The sequence below is a fragment of the Desmodus rotundus genome, chromosome 7 (assembly GCF_022682495.2).
Source record: "Desmodus rotundus isolate HL8 chromosome 7, HLdesRot8A.1, whole genome shotgun sequence".
Taxonomy (NCBI): Eukaryota; Metazoa; Chordata; class Mammalia; order Chiroptera; family Phyllostomidae; genus Desmodus; species Desmodus rotundus.
The window spans coordinates 85,746,664-85,763,038 of record NC_071393.1 but is presented as its reverse complement, the minus strand read 5'-3'; the positions used below and the strand labels follow the sequence as shown (position 1 = coordinate 85,763,038).

Below are 16,375 nucleotides of genomic sequence, written 5' to 3'. Positions count from 1 at the left end.
CATCCATTTTGTTTGGCTCTAATTAATGCATTTGAAGGTACTCATGAATCAATGCAGCATGCAAAACAGGTGCACATGCTGCTTGGGGAATATTTTAAATATTAAATGATTCATATTACTCTCAAAGTTTGTATGTATATGATTAGCTCAGGATACAACATACATGAAGCCTGATGTTGCTTCTTTGCCAACTAGATGGCTATTGAATGCTAGAATTGTCAATAGTTTTATTTTGAAATTTAGATTAATGAAATTTAACTCATTATATTTTAACTGTATTCAAAAAATTTACATACACATTTAAATAAAATATTACTTGCATTTTGAACTCATTTTAGTAACTATTTTTAATATATTAGAAGGCGATAGCTCTCTGAAAACTATTTATGAAATATACCTGAAAGCACATGGAAGTAATTTAAAACTTTAATTTTTATATTTATAGCTTATTTTAAATTACCTTTAAAAAATACAACACATATTCAAATTATGTCCATTTTAAATACAGTAATATTTTTAATCCTTTAAATATTAAGGATGTGTATAAGCTGGGATTGAAAAGAAAAAAATAGTGCTCACTTCGGCAGCACATATACTAAAATTGGAACGATACAGAGAAGATTAGCATGGCCCCTGCGCAAGGATGACATGCAAATTTGTGAAGTGTTCCATATTTTTGCTAACCTCTATCCTTCACAGACTATTCGAAAAAATCCAAACTGATGGAAGACTCCCAAACTCTTTTTATGAAGCTAACATCATCCTAATCCCAAAACCAGATAAAGACACAACGAAGAAAGAAAACTTCAGGCCAATATTGCTGATGAACATAGATGTTAAAATTCTCAACAAAATATTGGCAAACCGCATCCAGCAATACATTAAAAAGATCATACACCATGACCAAGTGGGATTCATCCCAGGGATGCAAGGATGGTACAATATTCACAAATCAATAAACATAATACATCACATAAACAACAGCAAAGACAAAAATCACATGATCATATCAATAGATGCGGAAAAAGCATTTGATAAGATACAGCACCCATTTCTGCTAAAAACACTCAGCAAAGTGGGAATAAAGGGAGCATTCCTCAACATAATAAAGGCCATATATGAGAGACCTACAGCCAACATCACACTCAATGGACAAAAACTTAGAGCTTTCCCACTAAGACCAGGAACAAGACAAGGATGCCCTCTTTCACCACTCCTATTCAACATAGTATTGGAAGTCTTAGCCACAGCAATCAGACAAGAAAAAGCAATAAAAGGCATCCAAATTGGAAAGGAGGAAATGAAACCGTCACTGTTTGCAGATGACATGATAGTGTACATGGAAAATCCTATAGACTCCACCAAAAAACTACTCGGCCTAATAAATGAATTTGGCAAAACAGCTGGATACAAAGTCAATACTCAGAAATCAAAGGCATTCCTGTACACCAACAACGAAACTGCAGAAACAGAAATCAGGAAAAAAATCCCATTTGATATAGCAACAAGAAAAATCAAGTACCTAGGAATAAACCTAACCAAGGAGGTAAAAGACCTGTACTCAGAAAACTACACAACACTGAAGAAAGAAATTAAGGAAGACACAAACAAATGGAAGCATGTACCATGCTCATGGATTGGAAGAATTAACATCATCAAAATGGCCATACTACCCAAAGCAATTTATAGATTCAATGCAATCCCTATTAGAGTACCCATGACATATTTCACAGATATAGAACAAATATTTCAGCAATTCATATGGAACCATAAATGACCCCGAAAAGCTGCAGCAATTTTGAGAAAGAAGAACAAAGCAGGAGGGATCACAATACCTGATATCAAACTGTATTACAAGGCCACTGTAATCAAAACAGCCTGGTACTGGCATAAAAACAGGCACATAGACCAATGGAACAGAACAGAGAGCCCAGAAATAAACTCAAGTCTCCACGGTCAACTAATATTTGACAAAGGAGTCAGGAGCATAAAATGGAGCAAAAACAGCCTCTTCAACAAATGGTGTTGGGAGATCTGGACAGGTACTTGCGAAAAAATGAAACTCGATCACCAACTTACGCCATACACAAAAATAAACTCAAGATGGATAAAGGACTTAAATATAAGTTGTAACACCATAAAAGTCCTCGAGGAAAACATTGGCAGGAAAATCTCAGACATTCCACGCAGCAACATCCTCACAGACATGTCCCCTAAAGCAAGGGACATAAAGGAAAGAATAAACAAATGGGACCTCATCAAAATAAAAAGCTTCTGCATGGCTAAAGAAAACAGCACCAAATTACAAAGAGAACCAACAGTATGGGAAAACATATTTGCCAATGATACCTCAGACAAGGGCCTGATCTCCAAAATATATAAAGAACTCACACAACTCCACTCCAGGAAGACAAACAACCCAATTAAAAAATGGGCAAAGGACTTGAACAGACACTTCTCCAAGGAAGACATACAGAGGGCCCAGAGACATATGAAAAGATGCTCAGCATCACTAGCCATCAGAGAGATGCAAATTAAAACCACAATGAGGTATCATCTCACACCAGTCAGAGTGGCCAACATCAACAAATCCACAAACAAATGTTGGAGAGGATGTGGAGAAAAGGGAACCCTAGTGCACTGTTGGTGGGAATGCAGACTGGTGAGGCCACTGTGGAAAACAATATGGAATTTCCTCAGAAAACTAAAAATGGAACTGCCCTTTGACCCAGCAATTCCGCTGCTGGGATTATACCCTAAGAACCCTGAAACACCAATCCAAAAGAACCTATGCACCCCAGTGTTCATAGCAGCACAATTTACATAGCCAAGTGCTGGAAGCAACCTAAATGCCCATCAACAAATGAATAGATCAAAAAACTATGGTACATTTACACAATGGAATTCTACGCAGCAGAGTGAAAGAAGGAGCTCCTCCCCTTCACAATAGCATGGATGGAACTGGAGAGCATTATGCTAAGCGAAGTAAGCCAAGTGGCGAAAGACAAATACCCTATGATCTCACCTTTAACTGGAACATAATCAACAGAAGAAAAAAGCAAACAAAATATAACCAGAGACATTGAAGTTAAGAACAATCTAACAATGGTCAGGGGGGAGTGGGGAGGGGACAGTGAGGAGAGGGGATTACAGGAACTACTATAAAGGACACATGGACAAAATCAAGGGGGAGGGTGGAGGTGGGGGAGGGAGGTGGGTTCAGCTGGGGTGGGATGGAGGGATGGTGATAAAAGGCACACAACTGTAATTGAATAACAATACAAAATTAAAATTAAAAAAAAAGAAAAGAAAAAAATAATTTGGCCTCTGCAAAAAATTTAAAATAGAAAAAAATTCAATGACAAGGTGTCCTTACATTTTTTAAAACAGAAAAAATAAAATAGAATAGACATTATGTGACTTGGAAAAGCTTATATTATTTGCACACTGTAGATAGAATGTAAAATATTTGAAATGTTTCATTATAACAGCATAATAAGTAATTTAGCTGAAATACAGTTGAAAATATATATTTTCTGAATATAATATCACATCGATATGAAAATAAGTTTTTTTGTTGTGAAAGAACATAGAACACATTTTATATAAGTTTATTAGCTTGATTTAGAAATCATAGGTCTATGGCACAAGGGCCTTTCCTTGTGCTTTTGCCTTTGGAAATGTTAGGGGTGAGGTCTGCTTACTGTGTTATCTCTTCCGAGAGTGTTTGCTTATTAACTGAATCCTGAAGGAAAGGGTAACCCAGTTACATTGAATACCAAGAATGTTTATTGAGCATGTATCTTGTGCCAGGTCATATGCGAGATAATGGGCATATAAAAATGAAGGACCCGTGTGCATAAAGCTTTAGGAGGAAGGATAATATGTAACTATATGACATGTGCCATGTGGCATGAATTGACATGTACAGGAGGATGTGGCCCCTTGAAGGAGATGGATTTAGTCCAACTTTGTGCTTTCAGTGAACAATTCAATATAGAAATGGTTTGCTATTAGTGGCTTAGTGAATAAGTAGAATTTGAGTAAGAGGACACATGTTACATAAAATGAGACTTCTAATTTATAAGGAATGCTAATTAATATGTATGTATTGCTTTGTGAAGTTCTGTAACTGTGTTTTAATAGTGGGTTTGAGAGAACCTTAAATTGATTCTGTGCCATAAAACAAAAGGTTCGCCAATCTCTGCCCCTTATAGTGAAGGTGCCTCGATACTTTGGAAGGCAGGGAAAGGCCAACTTTGAGCAGTTTTTCAAGCAAGACCTGAAGTTTATTTGCTTAACACATTTACATTTCACTTTTCCATTATTGCAGATGTCTTTCCTTTTTCCTTATCTGGGCACTCTACTCAGAACTTAGATGTCCCCACACCCATTCTTGAGAACTCTGCAGTCCAGGAAAGAAACACTTGTGTATATATATATGCCTAATGTTGTGTAGCTGAACATTTGCCAGGCCACACTGCCTTTCCCCGCAAACCTGAAGTCTCTCCATTGTGGAATGATCTGGGAAAGGACATAGGAAGGATACCAATTCTATTCTTAAAAGACAAAACCTGATTTTGGTTTAATCTAGAGACCACCCATTCTAGTTCCAAAGAATACAGCTGATAGTGATAACTCAGCAATTTTCAACCTGTGTGCTGCAAGAATTTTTAAGGCATGCCATGCCTGACTATTTAGTCAGGGGCACTGACCTCTTCTCCCTTACAATGTCAAATAAAAAAAATGACAACAGCCAACACAACAATAGCCATCCAGTGTAAATGAATACAATTATATCTATTTTTGTCAGATTGGCAAAAAATATAGTTTTTGGTGTGCTACAGAATTTTAGTAATTACTTTATGTGTGCCATGAGATAAAGAGGTTGAAAATCCCTGTGATAACTTAAACTGTTAGGGTTTTACCAGTCCCTTTGCTGGTGAAAAAACTTGGAATAATCACTAATAGTTTTCTCCTTACGGAATTGCTTTCGCTCCCATAGCAATTACTTTCTATCCCTTCAAATCACATATCTCTCATGCATTATCAACTGACATTTACTGCTCTATGCAGACAGAAACAGTAGACTAGTATCATCCGTTTTTATATTCTGCCAATTCAACAATCGAGTAATTGACGTCTTTACACGCATTATGCACTTTAGCTGACACAGCAGAGTTTTTCAGTTTATTTAGTTGGTGATGTAGTTTTGATCTTAGAGAAAATGAAAACAAAAATGAAAAGTCTATGCTCCTGTAATGCTTGTCCTTAAAGTAGCAAGTATTAACTATAATTTAAACATTTTTCAGTAGTAATTTGTAATCATCACAAACCTCAGTATTGTGGCAGGTTAGACTAATGACCAAATAATGTCCTTTTCCTCCTGGGCACACAACCAGACTACATTTTCCAACCTTCCTAGCAACAGGTATATCCTGTGACTGGATTTTGGGCCAAAGTAATGTATGTCACTCCCAGCCTTGCCCTGAAACACCTCGTGTAAAATTCTCCCTGTTTTCCCTCATTTACTGTCCACCTGCTAAAGATCCAGCTGAGGATTTCAAGGAACAAGGGGCTCACAGAGCTACTGGAGGGTAGAAGTCTGGGTCTCTGAGCCACTTCTCAGAGGAGAGCTGCCTAATCAGAAATACAGTAACCCCCCACCTCCAAATCTGCAGTTTTACTTTCCATCACTTCAGTCACCCATAGTCTGCATGCAGCTCTGCACAGCTTGATGCCTTACCCGTCCTGCTTCGTCTCCCACAGGGTACAGGTCACCCCTTTTGTCCAGCATATTCACACTATAAACACTCCCTGTACTAGTTGCCGAGCGGTCATCTCTGCTATCGGATCACTATCAGTGGTATCACAGGGTTAGAGTTTAAGTAATCGTTACCTTACCTAATAAAGTCCCCCAAGTGCCAGAGTGGTGATGCTGGCAATTCAAACATGCTAAAGATAAGCCACGAAGTGCTTCGTTTAAGTAAAAAAGTATGTATGCTTAAGAAAAAAATACAGCATGTATAGGGCTTCGTATTATTTGGGGTTTCAGGTATCCACTGAGGGTCTTGGAACATAGCTCTAGTGGATAAGGGGGGGCCAGTGTGCCTACTTTACTTGTACAAATAAGAAATAAACAAAATGGTACTGTGCTAAATTGTATGGAGTTAGGCTACATGGGGTTATATTCTATTACATTACAAAAATATTTGCCAATATTGGAACCCGCTTATTAATTGATTAATTAACCTCTAAACTACTTTCTAATTTTCATACACACACACATATTACCATATATACACACAAAGCAAGGTTGTCCTCTTGCTTGGTGTTACTATATTAGCATAAGTACCTCTGGCAGACCACACTGTGAATTAATCCATCATCACAGAGAAAATCAGTTAACCAAACTTAAGTTCATGTTAAGAAAACACTGTATAGGCTCTGAGAGAAGAAAAATCATAAAAGTAAAATATGTAGGTGTTGCATATAGACTAATATAACTTTTCATTTTCCTGTCAGCCTTGTTTCATTCTTGGGGGCTCTCAGCTATATCCTGAGTAGTTATTATTATCACTTAAATGATTCTATAAAAAGTGAGCTGTTACTGTTTCAAATCCATATGTCTGTTTTCTCATGCTCTCATATATTCCTCCCATAATGTATAATTATATAAGGACACCACTCAAATAAACTACAGTTCTATCCTAACTACTGCCTAACAAATATTGATGTAGGAGATTATAATATCAAATTCAAAACTATACTCTAAATTATCTTTAATTCAACCTAAATTGTCTCCTGCTTGGGGCTAGACTACGCTGACAAAACCGCATTTACTCCAGAGCATGTGAATGACTCCTGGAGTTTATTCAGCCATTAATCCTCCTCCATTTTTAATTTTGGCAACAAAGATTTAACTAGCTCATTACTTTTACAAAATAAAACATTTAATTAGTTTTCCAAACAGAAGTATGATAATTTTGTGCGAAATTTAATCTGAAGTTAAATGAAAAATATGAATATTTTACTATTGGAATAAAATGCTTCATTAAAATTGAACAAGAGTCTGACCTAAGCACTGTTCCTGTCTCCAAGTTGTTTAGAAGGGCAGCTAGATAACTCCTTATACAATTTTAATACCATGCAGGAATAATGGTCTTTTTTCCCCTTCCTAATTGCTCTGACTAGAACTTCCAATACCATGTTGAATAGAAGTGGTAAGAATGAGCATCATTATCTTGTTCCTGATCTTAGAGGAAAATCTTTCTGCTTTCACCGTTAAGTAAGATATTAGCTTTGGGTTTGTTATATATGACTTTTGTTATGTTTAGGTACATTCCTTCTATACCTAGTTTGTTGAGAGAGTATATCATAAAAAATGTTGAATTTTGTTAAATGCTTTTTATGCATCTATTGAGGTGATCATAAATTTTTATTTTTCATTCTCTTAATTTGGTGTAACACATTAATTTGTGTATGTTCAACCAATTTTGCGTCACTAGAAAAAAATCCATTTTGATTGTGGAAAAGAACAAATGGGCTGCCATAAATCATCACAGTGTCATCTTCTAGTTCTTAGTTTGTGGCTTCATTTTATCACATTGTCACTCTGTGTCATCCTATAGTCAGTAGCACACAATTTCGTAGGACTATCTCAGACACCCATCTGAGTGTTTGACAACCTGCTCTGTCTCTAAGAGGCAATGATCTGGAAATTCTGGAAGGAATATCAAATAAAAAAACAGTATTAGGGGCCCAATGCATTGATGATTTGTGAGATATTATATGCTCACAAACATAAAACCTTATTACATAGAACTTTTGTTTCTAAAAATAAATATGTATCAGGTTTTTATATATAATACATACATATAAACATCTATCAAAGATAACCATAAATTCACATTAACAGTTATAGGTGGGGATCATGGGCTCTTTCTAATATACTGAGAATGCTGAGCCGTGTAACTAGAAGTAAAGAAAAAGGAATAAGTTATGACTTTCCACTTTAGAGCAACTCTATGAAGGTCTTCTAATACCAGCACATCTTTAGAGTGAGAAATCACCTAAAATTCTGGCAGCCAAAGTAAGCTATGGCATTAACAAGGTATAAAGCTGAGAAAGGAAATAAAAACTTAAAGAATAAATGACTATACATAACATGTCAGCAAAAAGGAATTTGGACCAATGTGAACCTTACAGAAAGAAAAATCAGCAAACAAGGAAAAAACTATCCACAATATTACACTATTGTACACACTTTCTTAAGAATTAATGACTATGAAGGAACAAATATCGTGAATTTTTGTAGGGTAAGAAGGGCAATATTGAAGCTTCTTTCATGACACATTTCTGATAACTGGGTCCTAGGAAAACACTAGAAAAAAAAAAGCCAAGCAAATTAATAAAATACTGCCTTACTCCATGACCACTGAATCTGATGCCAGAGCAGCTTTACCCTTGAGAGGGGCAGCTGGCAGTCCTACTCAGAATTACAACCACTCTCTCAGCAGAATCCCAGAATGAATCCAGGCTCCCCGAGTTCATTGAAGCAGGAGGTAGGGGTCAGGCATACTTCATAGACAAACTCGCTGATGTATCTGCTCAGGATTCTGGTGCAGATCTGGAACCCACAAACCTAGACTGGTGGGTTTAGAGTAAGACCATTTTCCCCATTGGAACCAAAGCTCTCTGAATCCCTTTTTGTGTCACCCAAAACTTAAACTTTTATTTCTGGGTAAAAATATTCATTCACACATGAGCTGTACAATTCAATCATGTTTTATGACTTCAAATGTTTCTTTGCCAAAATTAAACAGTACAACATGAACATTTCCCTATAATCTTCATCCATGACACCAACTCCTTCATCTGTGAAGTATTTTATGGCCAAGCAAAAAACTGGAGCTACTCTCCCATAACACCCAGAAGACAGAATATACTATTTCATGTATGACTTGGAAGAATGCTACATAACTTGTGTGAGCCATAGAACTCTGAAAATTAGGAAGCAGTATGAAGGCAGACCCACATAATCTAGTTCTCAGAAACTAGAGATGGATAGTTATAACATAAAAAAAATGGCATGAAATGGGAAAGAATATTCAAAAAGACAGAATGGGCAATAGTCTGGAATATAATGGTGCAATATAAGTATCCAAAGAAGCTATTGTCATTAACTTACAAGTCCTGAAGCAAGGGCATAAAAAAAGCAACAAGAACACGCTTTACTTACATTGTGTTTTTACCCAGAGTCCTAGCAATAGATGTACTACAGAGTATTACACCTGTGGATTTAATTTATTTAGGCAACTTATATCTATTGATTATCTACTATGAACCAGGTACTATTCTATATAATGAGAGTACAGCAACGAAGAAAACAGTGTTCCTGTCATCTTGGAATGTATTCATAGTAAGATGAGGTAGACAATACATACCACTTAATAGAATATGAGGTAGTGGTAAGTGTTAAAGTAGAAAGTAGGAACAAAAATTAATGCAGAGTAAGGGATTAGATGAGAAGAGAATGCCTTTTTCTATAGGACATTCAGGAAAGATCTCCAGTGAGGTGACAGGAAGCAGAACTGAGTGAAGTCAGAGAGCCAACCATGCAGACAACTCCTGGAAGAGCATTTTGTGTAGAAGATACAGCATGTGAAGTGGCCCTCAAACAACACAGTGCACTTAACAAGTTCAAAGCGATGCAAGGAAGCCAATAAAGTCTAAAGCAGAGTCAGTGAGCAAGAGTGGTGAGAATAGCTTCAGAGAGAAACCAAGGCCAGGTCACATGTGATCTTGTAGTCTACAACAAGGACTGCTCCCCCTGAGAGTTATGCTATACCACTGGAGGATTTTGGTCTAATGTTCATTATAAAACATCACTTTGGCTGCTGTCTGAAGAGATTATAGGGATGCAAAAGTGGGAGCAGGAGATGCATAGAGGAAGCTACTGCAGAAGAACAAGCAATGGATGGATGGGACAGGTTGGACTTGAGTAGGAATGGTGGTGACTGTGGTAGAAGTGATGAGGCATGGGTGCTAATCTGGGCTCTGCGTCCCAACATTCTATAACCGTGCCTCTCATCTCTTCCCTGCCTAGATAAGCTCTGTAAGAACAGATGTAACAACTTAATAAAATTTTGATTTCTCACACTACCTTGTCTGGTTAGAACTATAGATGGATAGCGGGATGGATAGAAAGATGGATAAGAGAATGTAAACAGCTCTTTTGTCATGCTTATTCCTTTATTTTTCCTCACTCTTGCTGAAAATAGTGGGCCATCAGACAGGTAGAGGACCTGTTCAACATTGGGTTTGGTCTACAAGTTTGCTGTTTTACGGTTTCACGTGGAGAAAAGTCTCTACTGTGTCTTAAAAGATAAGCCTAATTTTCTGCATTAAAATAAAGGTCCCTGTTTAGGTCAATAAAATCTTTACTAAGCATTGTCAATAAAATATAAACATAATTTCCTTCCAGGTACACATAGCTCATATAAGTCACTCTCAAGTAATCAGTTTCACGTATTTCTCAGAAGTATGTTGCTTTTATGGCTCGTAGCTTTTTCTTAAGACTCAAGATTTCATGTCTTATAGTTTCCTGTACATTATCTCATTACTTATCTAAATGTAACCAGTAGTTTAGATTCTGTTTTTAGATAAAATTGATTTCAATTATTCATAACATACAAAAATAAAAGGTAGGGGTTTCTCTTTTTGGTAGATGTGAACTAAGCTTTTTCCCTCAGCTTCCTGAGCTGCTATCATTTCTTCATTACTTACAAAGTAAATGGGAAATAAAGATTCTGTTTGCCCTGGCTGGTGTAGCTCTGTGGATTGAGCATGTGCTGCGAACCAAAGGGTCGCCGGTTCGATTCCCAGTCAGGGCGCATGCCTATGTTGCGGGCCAGGTTCCCAGTGGGGGCCACATGAGAAGCAACTACACATTGATGTTTTTCTCCCTCTCATTATCCCTCCTTTCCCCTCTCTCTAAAAATAAATAAATAAATAAAATCTTTAAAAAAAAGAAAATAAAATTACAACGAAGAATGAGGTAGGTTTAAATGTCTATGTAGTATGAGCCCCAAATTACACTGTTAAGTAAAATAACAAGGTACATTGGAGTAGAGATGATATGTTACCACTTGCGTAAAAAAAAGATATGTGCATATAAACGTGTATGTTTGGAACATGTATGAAAATACACAAGAACCTGGAAACAGTGATCATATTTGGGGAAGACAACTCATCAGGTATCAAAGAAAAACTACACATAGTATTTTTTGTACTGGTTGTTTTAATGATACATATCTATTATGTTTTCAAAAACTAATACCTTATTTTAAAAAATACTAGAAATAGTAAAGAACAAAATAGCAAATTTAGGAAAACAAGCCAGTAATTTGAAGAATAGTTTAAACATTTTCTGAATTCAGGGAAAATTCTTATAGCAGGAAATTAGAGAAAAAATGACAGACATGGAAATCAGAGAGACTGAGACTAGACAGTAGAGGCACAACATAAAAGAAAAAGTCAAACAAAAGGAGCAGATCGATACTAAAAGGCATAGTTAAAGAAAATTATCTTGTGGTAGGAGAGAAAAAGAGGAAAGCGTGTATGAAGTTAAAGAATTCTCCACTAGTAAAGATACATCTAGACACAAATGAATAGACACATTTGCCAAAATGTTTGAAGGAATAAAGATTCTTACAGTGTTCTTGAGAGAAAAAACAAACATATACAATTACAATAGGCTGGCCTGTGGCTTTTGTATTCACTAGAAGCTATGGAATAATGGAACAACGTATACAGAGTCATGAGAGAAAAATTTGTTGAAGACTGGAGAATTGTATATTCAGTCATATTTTGATAGGAAGGCAAGGTACATAAGCCAACTGACTGGCTCCAATAATAAATATGCAAAAATGTGGAGGTATTGGTTCATTCTTTTGTAACAGCATAGAGATGAAACTTAAAAGCCATACATTTTATCAGGAATCACTATTCTTCCTCACAGAAATAGATCTATTTATAGGACACAAGGAGGTCCTAGGTTACAGCCTCTCTCTCCCTCAGGTCAGACTTATACCTGATTCAGAAGTCTAGTTAAATAGGAACTAGAATTTTTATTAAAGGATGAAACAGCCACCTATGTATGCCAAGAAAAAACATTGAATGAAAAAATCCAAGAGATTATTGTGGTTATCTCTGGATGACATTTTTCTTCTATGTATTTGTTTGCGTTTTAATTAATTAATTAATTTATTTTTATTCAGTTACAATTGTCTGCATTTTCTCCCCTTCCCTCCACCCCCCCCCCAGCCAGTCCCACCTCCCTCCCCCACCTCTACCCTCCCCCTTGATTTTGTCCTTGTGTCCTTTATAGTAGCTCCTATAGACCCCTCTCCCCACTATCCCCTCCCCACTCCCCTCTGGCTATTATTACATTGTTCTTAATTTCAATGTCTCTGGTTATATTTTGTTTCCTTTTTTCTTTTGTTGATTATTTTAATAAGAATGATTTTTTCATGTTTATTTTGAAATTTTCATTAAAAAATCTTCATTGAAAAATTCAAACAATATAGAAAAGTTCAAAGAAGAAATAAAGATTACTAGAAATTCCATGGTTTACAGATATTCTGTTGAACTGTGAATACCCTTTAAGATAACACTCTAAATTTATCTATTTATAAATGTGTGTATACAATTTGTGTAAATACTTTATGTATAGCCCGCTCCTTTCACTCAACATTTTTTCATGTCAACAAAATTAGATTTACATTACCATTTAAAATCAGATTTACACCATCACCGTTTCTAAGAAACAATGCTTTGTGTATCCTTGGGCATGCACTTTCACATGTGTTATTATATTCTTTAGATCAGTCTGACTTTAGGATCTAAGCTCTTTTTTTATATCATACAACTTACTCAATGGTGGTTTGGTACACAAAAAATGAGTTTTAGGGGAATTATAGCTCTAAAATTGAAAGTTAAAACAAAGCTGTGGAAAAAAACATGGGAGACTATTTTCATAATCTTGGGTATACAAAGATCACATAAATAGGACAAGAACAGCACTAAAAAGGAAGTTATCGATAAATTGCACTGTTTGAATAACAATTAAGAACTTCTATGTATTGAAAGACATTACGAGAGTAAAACAGCAACAGACTGAGAAAACATTTCCAACACAAGTATTCAACAAAAGGCTAACACTTAGAATACAGAGAGAATTTTAAAATGTTAAGGGAATGTGAGACAACAACTCAATGAAAACTGGGCAAAAGATTGAAAATGTAGTTCACAAAAAGAAATCCAAATGGCCAACAAGCTAATGAACGGGTTCTTTACTTTATTAGCCACAAGGAAAGTGACAATGAAACCACAATTTTAATCAAATCACTATTACATACCTATGAAAATGGGTAGAATAGAAAAGACAATATCAGGTTGGTGAAGGTGTGTAGTAACTATAACTTTTCCACGCTATCGGTGGGGAAAGGACTTCGTACAACTGCTTTGGAAGACTATTTCGCAGTACCTACTGTACTGTGCATCCTGGTAAGTCCACTCCTTGAGAATATCCATGACACATATATTTACATATACTCACTTAAAGTTGTATACTAGAACATTCATAGCAGCACTATTCATAATAGCCTAAAAGCAGAAATTACCCAAATAAATCTCAACAGTAAAATGCATAACTGTGTCATATTTATGCCATGGAACACAATAGTAACAATAAGCAAACTATGATTTGATGCAACAATATGCATCAAACATTTTTGTGTAAAATACAAATAATGCTGAATGTACAAAATAGAATATACCCTAGAATTTGATTAGTATAAAGTTTCAGAACAAGCAAAGCTATTGTATGGTGTCAGAAGTCAAAGTAGTGAGTAACTTTATCAGCAGAATTTAAGTAACGACTAGAGAAGAGCATGGCGGGGGCTTCTGTGTTCTGTTAACAGGTGAGTTTAGTGTGTGAAAATGTATCCAGCTGGATACCTATGACATGCACATGGTTTAAAAATTTTATTTTTATTGTTTATGCTTTTACAGTTGTTCCTGCTTGTTCTCCCTTTTCTCACCTCCAGCCAGCCCCACCCTGTCCCCTCCCCAAGCCAATCCCCATATTGTCCATGTCCATGGGTTGTACATAAATGTTGTTTGGTTAATCCCTTCACCATCTTTCATCCCATCCTCCTCTCCCACCTCCTTTTGGGCAGCTACCAGTCTGTCTTATGCACCTAAGCTTCTGTTACAATTTTGTTTGTTAGTTCATTGTGTTCATTAGACACCACTTATAATTGAGACCATGTGGTATTTGTCTTTCACTGACTGGCTTAATACACTTAGCATAATTTCCTCCAGATCCATCCATGCTGTTGCAAAATGTAAGAGTTTCTTTTCTTTTCTTTTTCTTTTTTAACTACTGCATAATATTCTGTTGTGTAAATGCACCACTCATCTGCTGATGGGCACTGGGGCTGAATCCAAATCTTGGCTGTTGTAAATAGCGCTGCTACAAACATAGGGGTGCATATATTTTTTGTATTGGTGTTCTGGGATCCTTGGGGCATATACCCCAAGTGGAATCACTGGGTCAAAAGGGAGTTCCATTTTTCATTTTTTAGGGATACTGTACACTGTTTTCTACAGTGGCTGCACCAGACTGCATTCCCATCAACAGTGCACTAGTGTTCCCTTTTCTCCACATCCTCGCCAGCACTTGTTGTTTGTTGACTTATTGATGGTAGCCATTCTGACAGGTGTAAAGTGATATCTCATTAAGGATTTAATTTGCATTTCTCTAATGATTTGTGATGTTGAGCATTTTTTCATGTCTACAGGCCACCTGTATGCTTCTGTATAGATAGCTAAAGCAACCATCAGCAAGACAAATGTTCTCCATTGTGTGGGAGAACATTTTTGCCAAAGATACACTTGACACAGATTTAATATACAAAATATATACAGAACTTATACAACTGAATGCCAGAAAGACAAACAACCCAATTAAGATGTGGGCAAAAGACCTGAATAGACACTTCTCTAAAGAGGACATACAGAGGGCATGGAGACATATGAAAAAGATTTATACTTCAGGGATACTATAGTTAATAAAGTGTTTACTTAGTGAAAATTAACCTCATCCTGTAAGCAATGGTCAGCGACTGACAGTACTTTATGTACTTGAAGATTTATGACCAAAAAGTTACATGATGTTAATTAACTACACTGTGTCTAGATAAACATTTATCAAAACAGACTGTCAAAGACATAACAAGCTCCTTGGCATATTTACCCTATTTAGAATTTACCATCAATAGTATTCCCACCTAAAAAAGTAAAAAGCTAGTAATTTTGCATCTTTTAATTACATTTTAAATACTACCTTTATATAATCAATCTTTTGCTCATATTCATTTATCTAACTTTTTCATTGTGTTAGCTAATAAATTTTACTGTTTAGGCAGAAGTTCAGACAAATAGAATCAATATACCCAGAGAACTAATTCAGTGCAGACTATTACTCTTTACTCTTTTCGTATGTATTCACACTACATTGTAATACAATCCAATTCAATAGTCGTGTTGCTTACTACGTGCAAACCAGTATCCCACGTGCTATCGGGATACAAAAGAAGCCTTGGGCATTGTCCCCACATTTAAATAAAAGTATACAGAAAGAATAATCTGTTTTCTGGGTTAAACGGCTACATTGGAGGACAGATTCCAGAAAGCCAGGGAGCCAGAAGACATGGACTTCGGTCTTAGCTGTATCACTTAGCAGTGTTGTCACCTTCCGAAAGCCATGCTGTCCTCCCATGGCTCAGTTTCCTCCAACACAAAATGAGAATGTAACCCCGCTTTCCTTTCAGGTTTTGTTTTGCTGGAAAATCCAGTGACATAATAGTATGTAAATGTCATCACTGAAATACACTTTATAAATGGCAGTAACAGTGATCGTGGTTGTTATGAGAGCCAGCATGTGAGAAGACTAGTACGATAATGTGGTTAAAAAGGATCAAAGGCTTGGACTAGATAATAGCAGCAGAAAATGACATTGTGTTCCATTCTTTATCACTATTATTCAGAAATAATAAATTTTATAGTATTTATTATAATGTAAAAATTACAGAAAAGTTGTAAGAATAGTACAAAAACACTCAGACTTTACTCAGACTCAACAATGGTTAAGATTTGCCAGATTTATAATATGTCTCTATTTCATATATATTTCATGTATACACACATATATAGACATACAAACATAATTTTTTAAATGAAATATGTTAAGGAAATATCCATCAACTTCTACTTTTTTGAATATTTTTTCAGCAATGTGTTTTGAATC

General features: G+C 36.0%; 1 protein-coding gene and 1 non-coding gene across 5 annotated transcripts in view; one reads left to right on the top strand and one right to left on the bottom strand.

The window, feature by feature from the left end:
- UNC13C (unc-13 homolog C) overlaps positions 1-16,375 on the bottom strand; it is a 543,682-nt gene that overhangs the window by 125,671 nt on the left and 401,636 nt on the right. The gene's annotated exons all lie outside the window — the stretch shown is intronic.
- LOC112312030 (U6 spliceosomal RNA) lies at positions 572-678 on the top strand. The gene has a single exon (XR_002975489.1). It is a non-coding gene; the product is annotated as a U6 spliceosomal RNA (small nuclear RNA).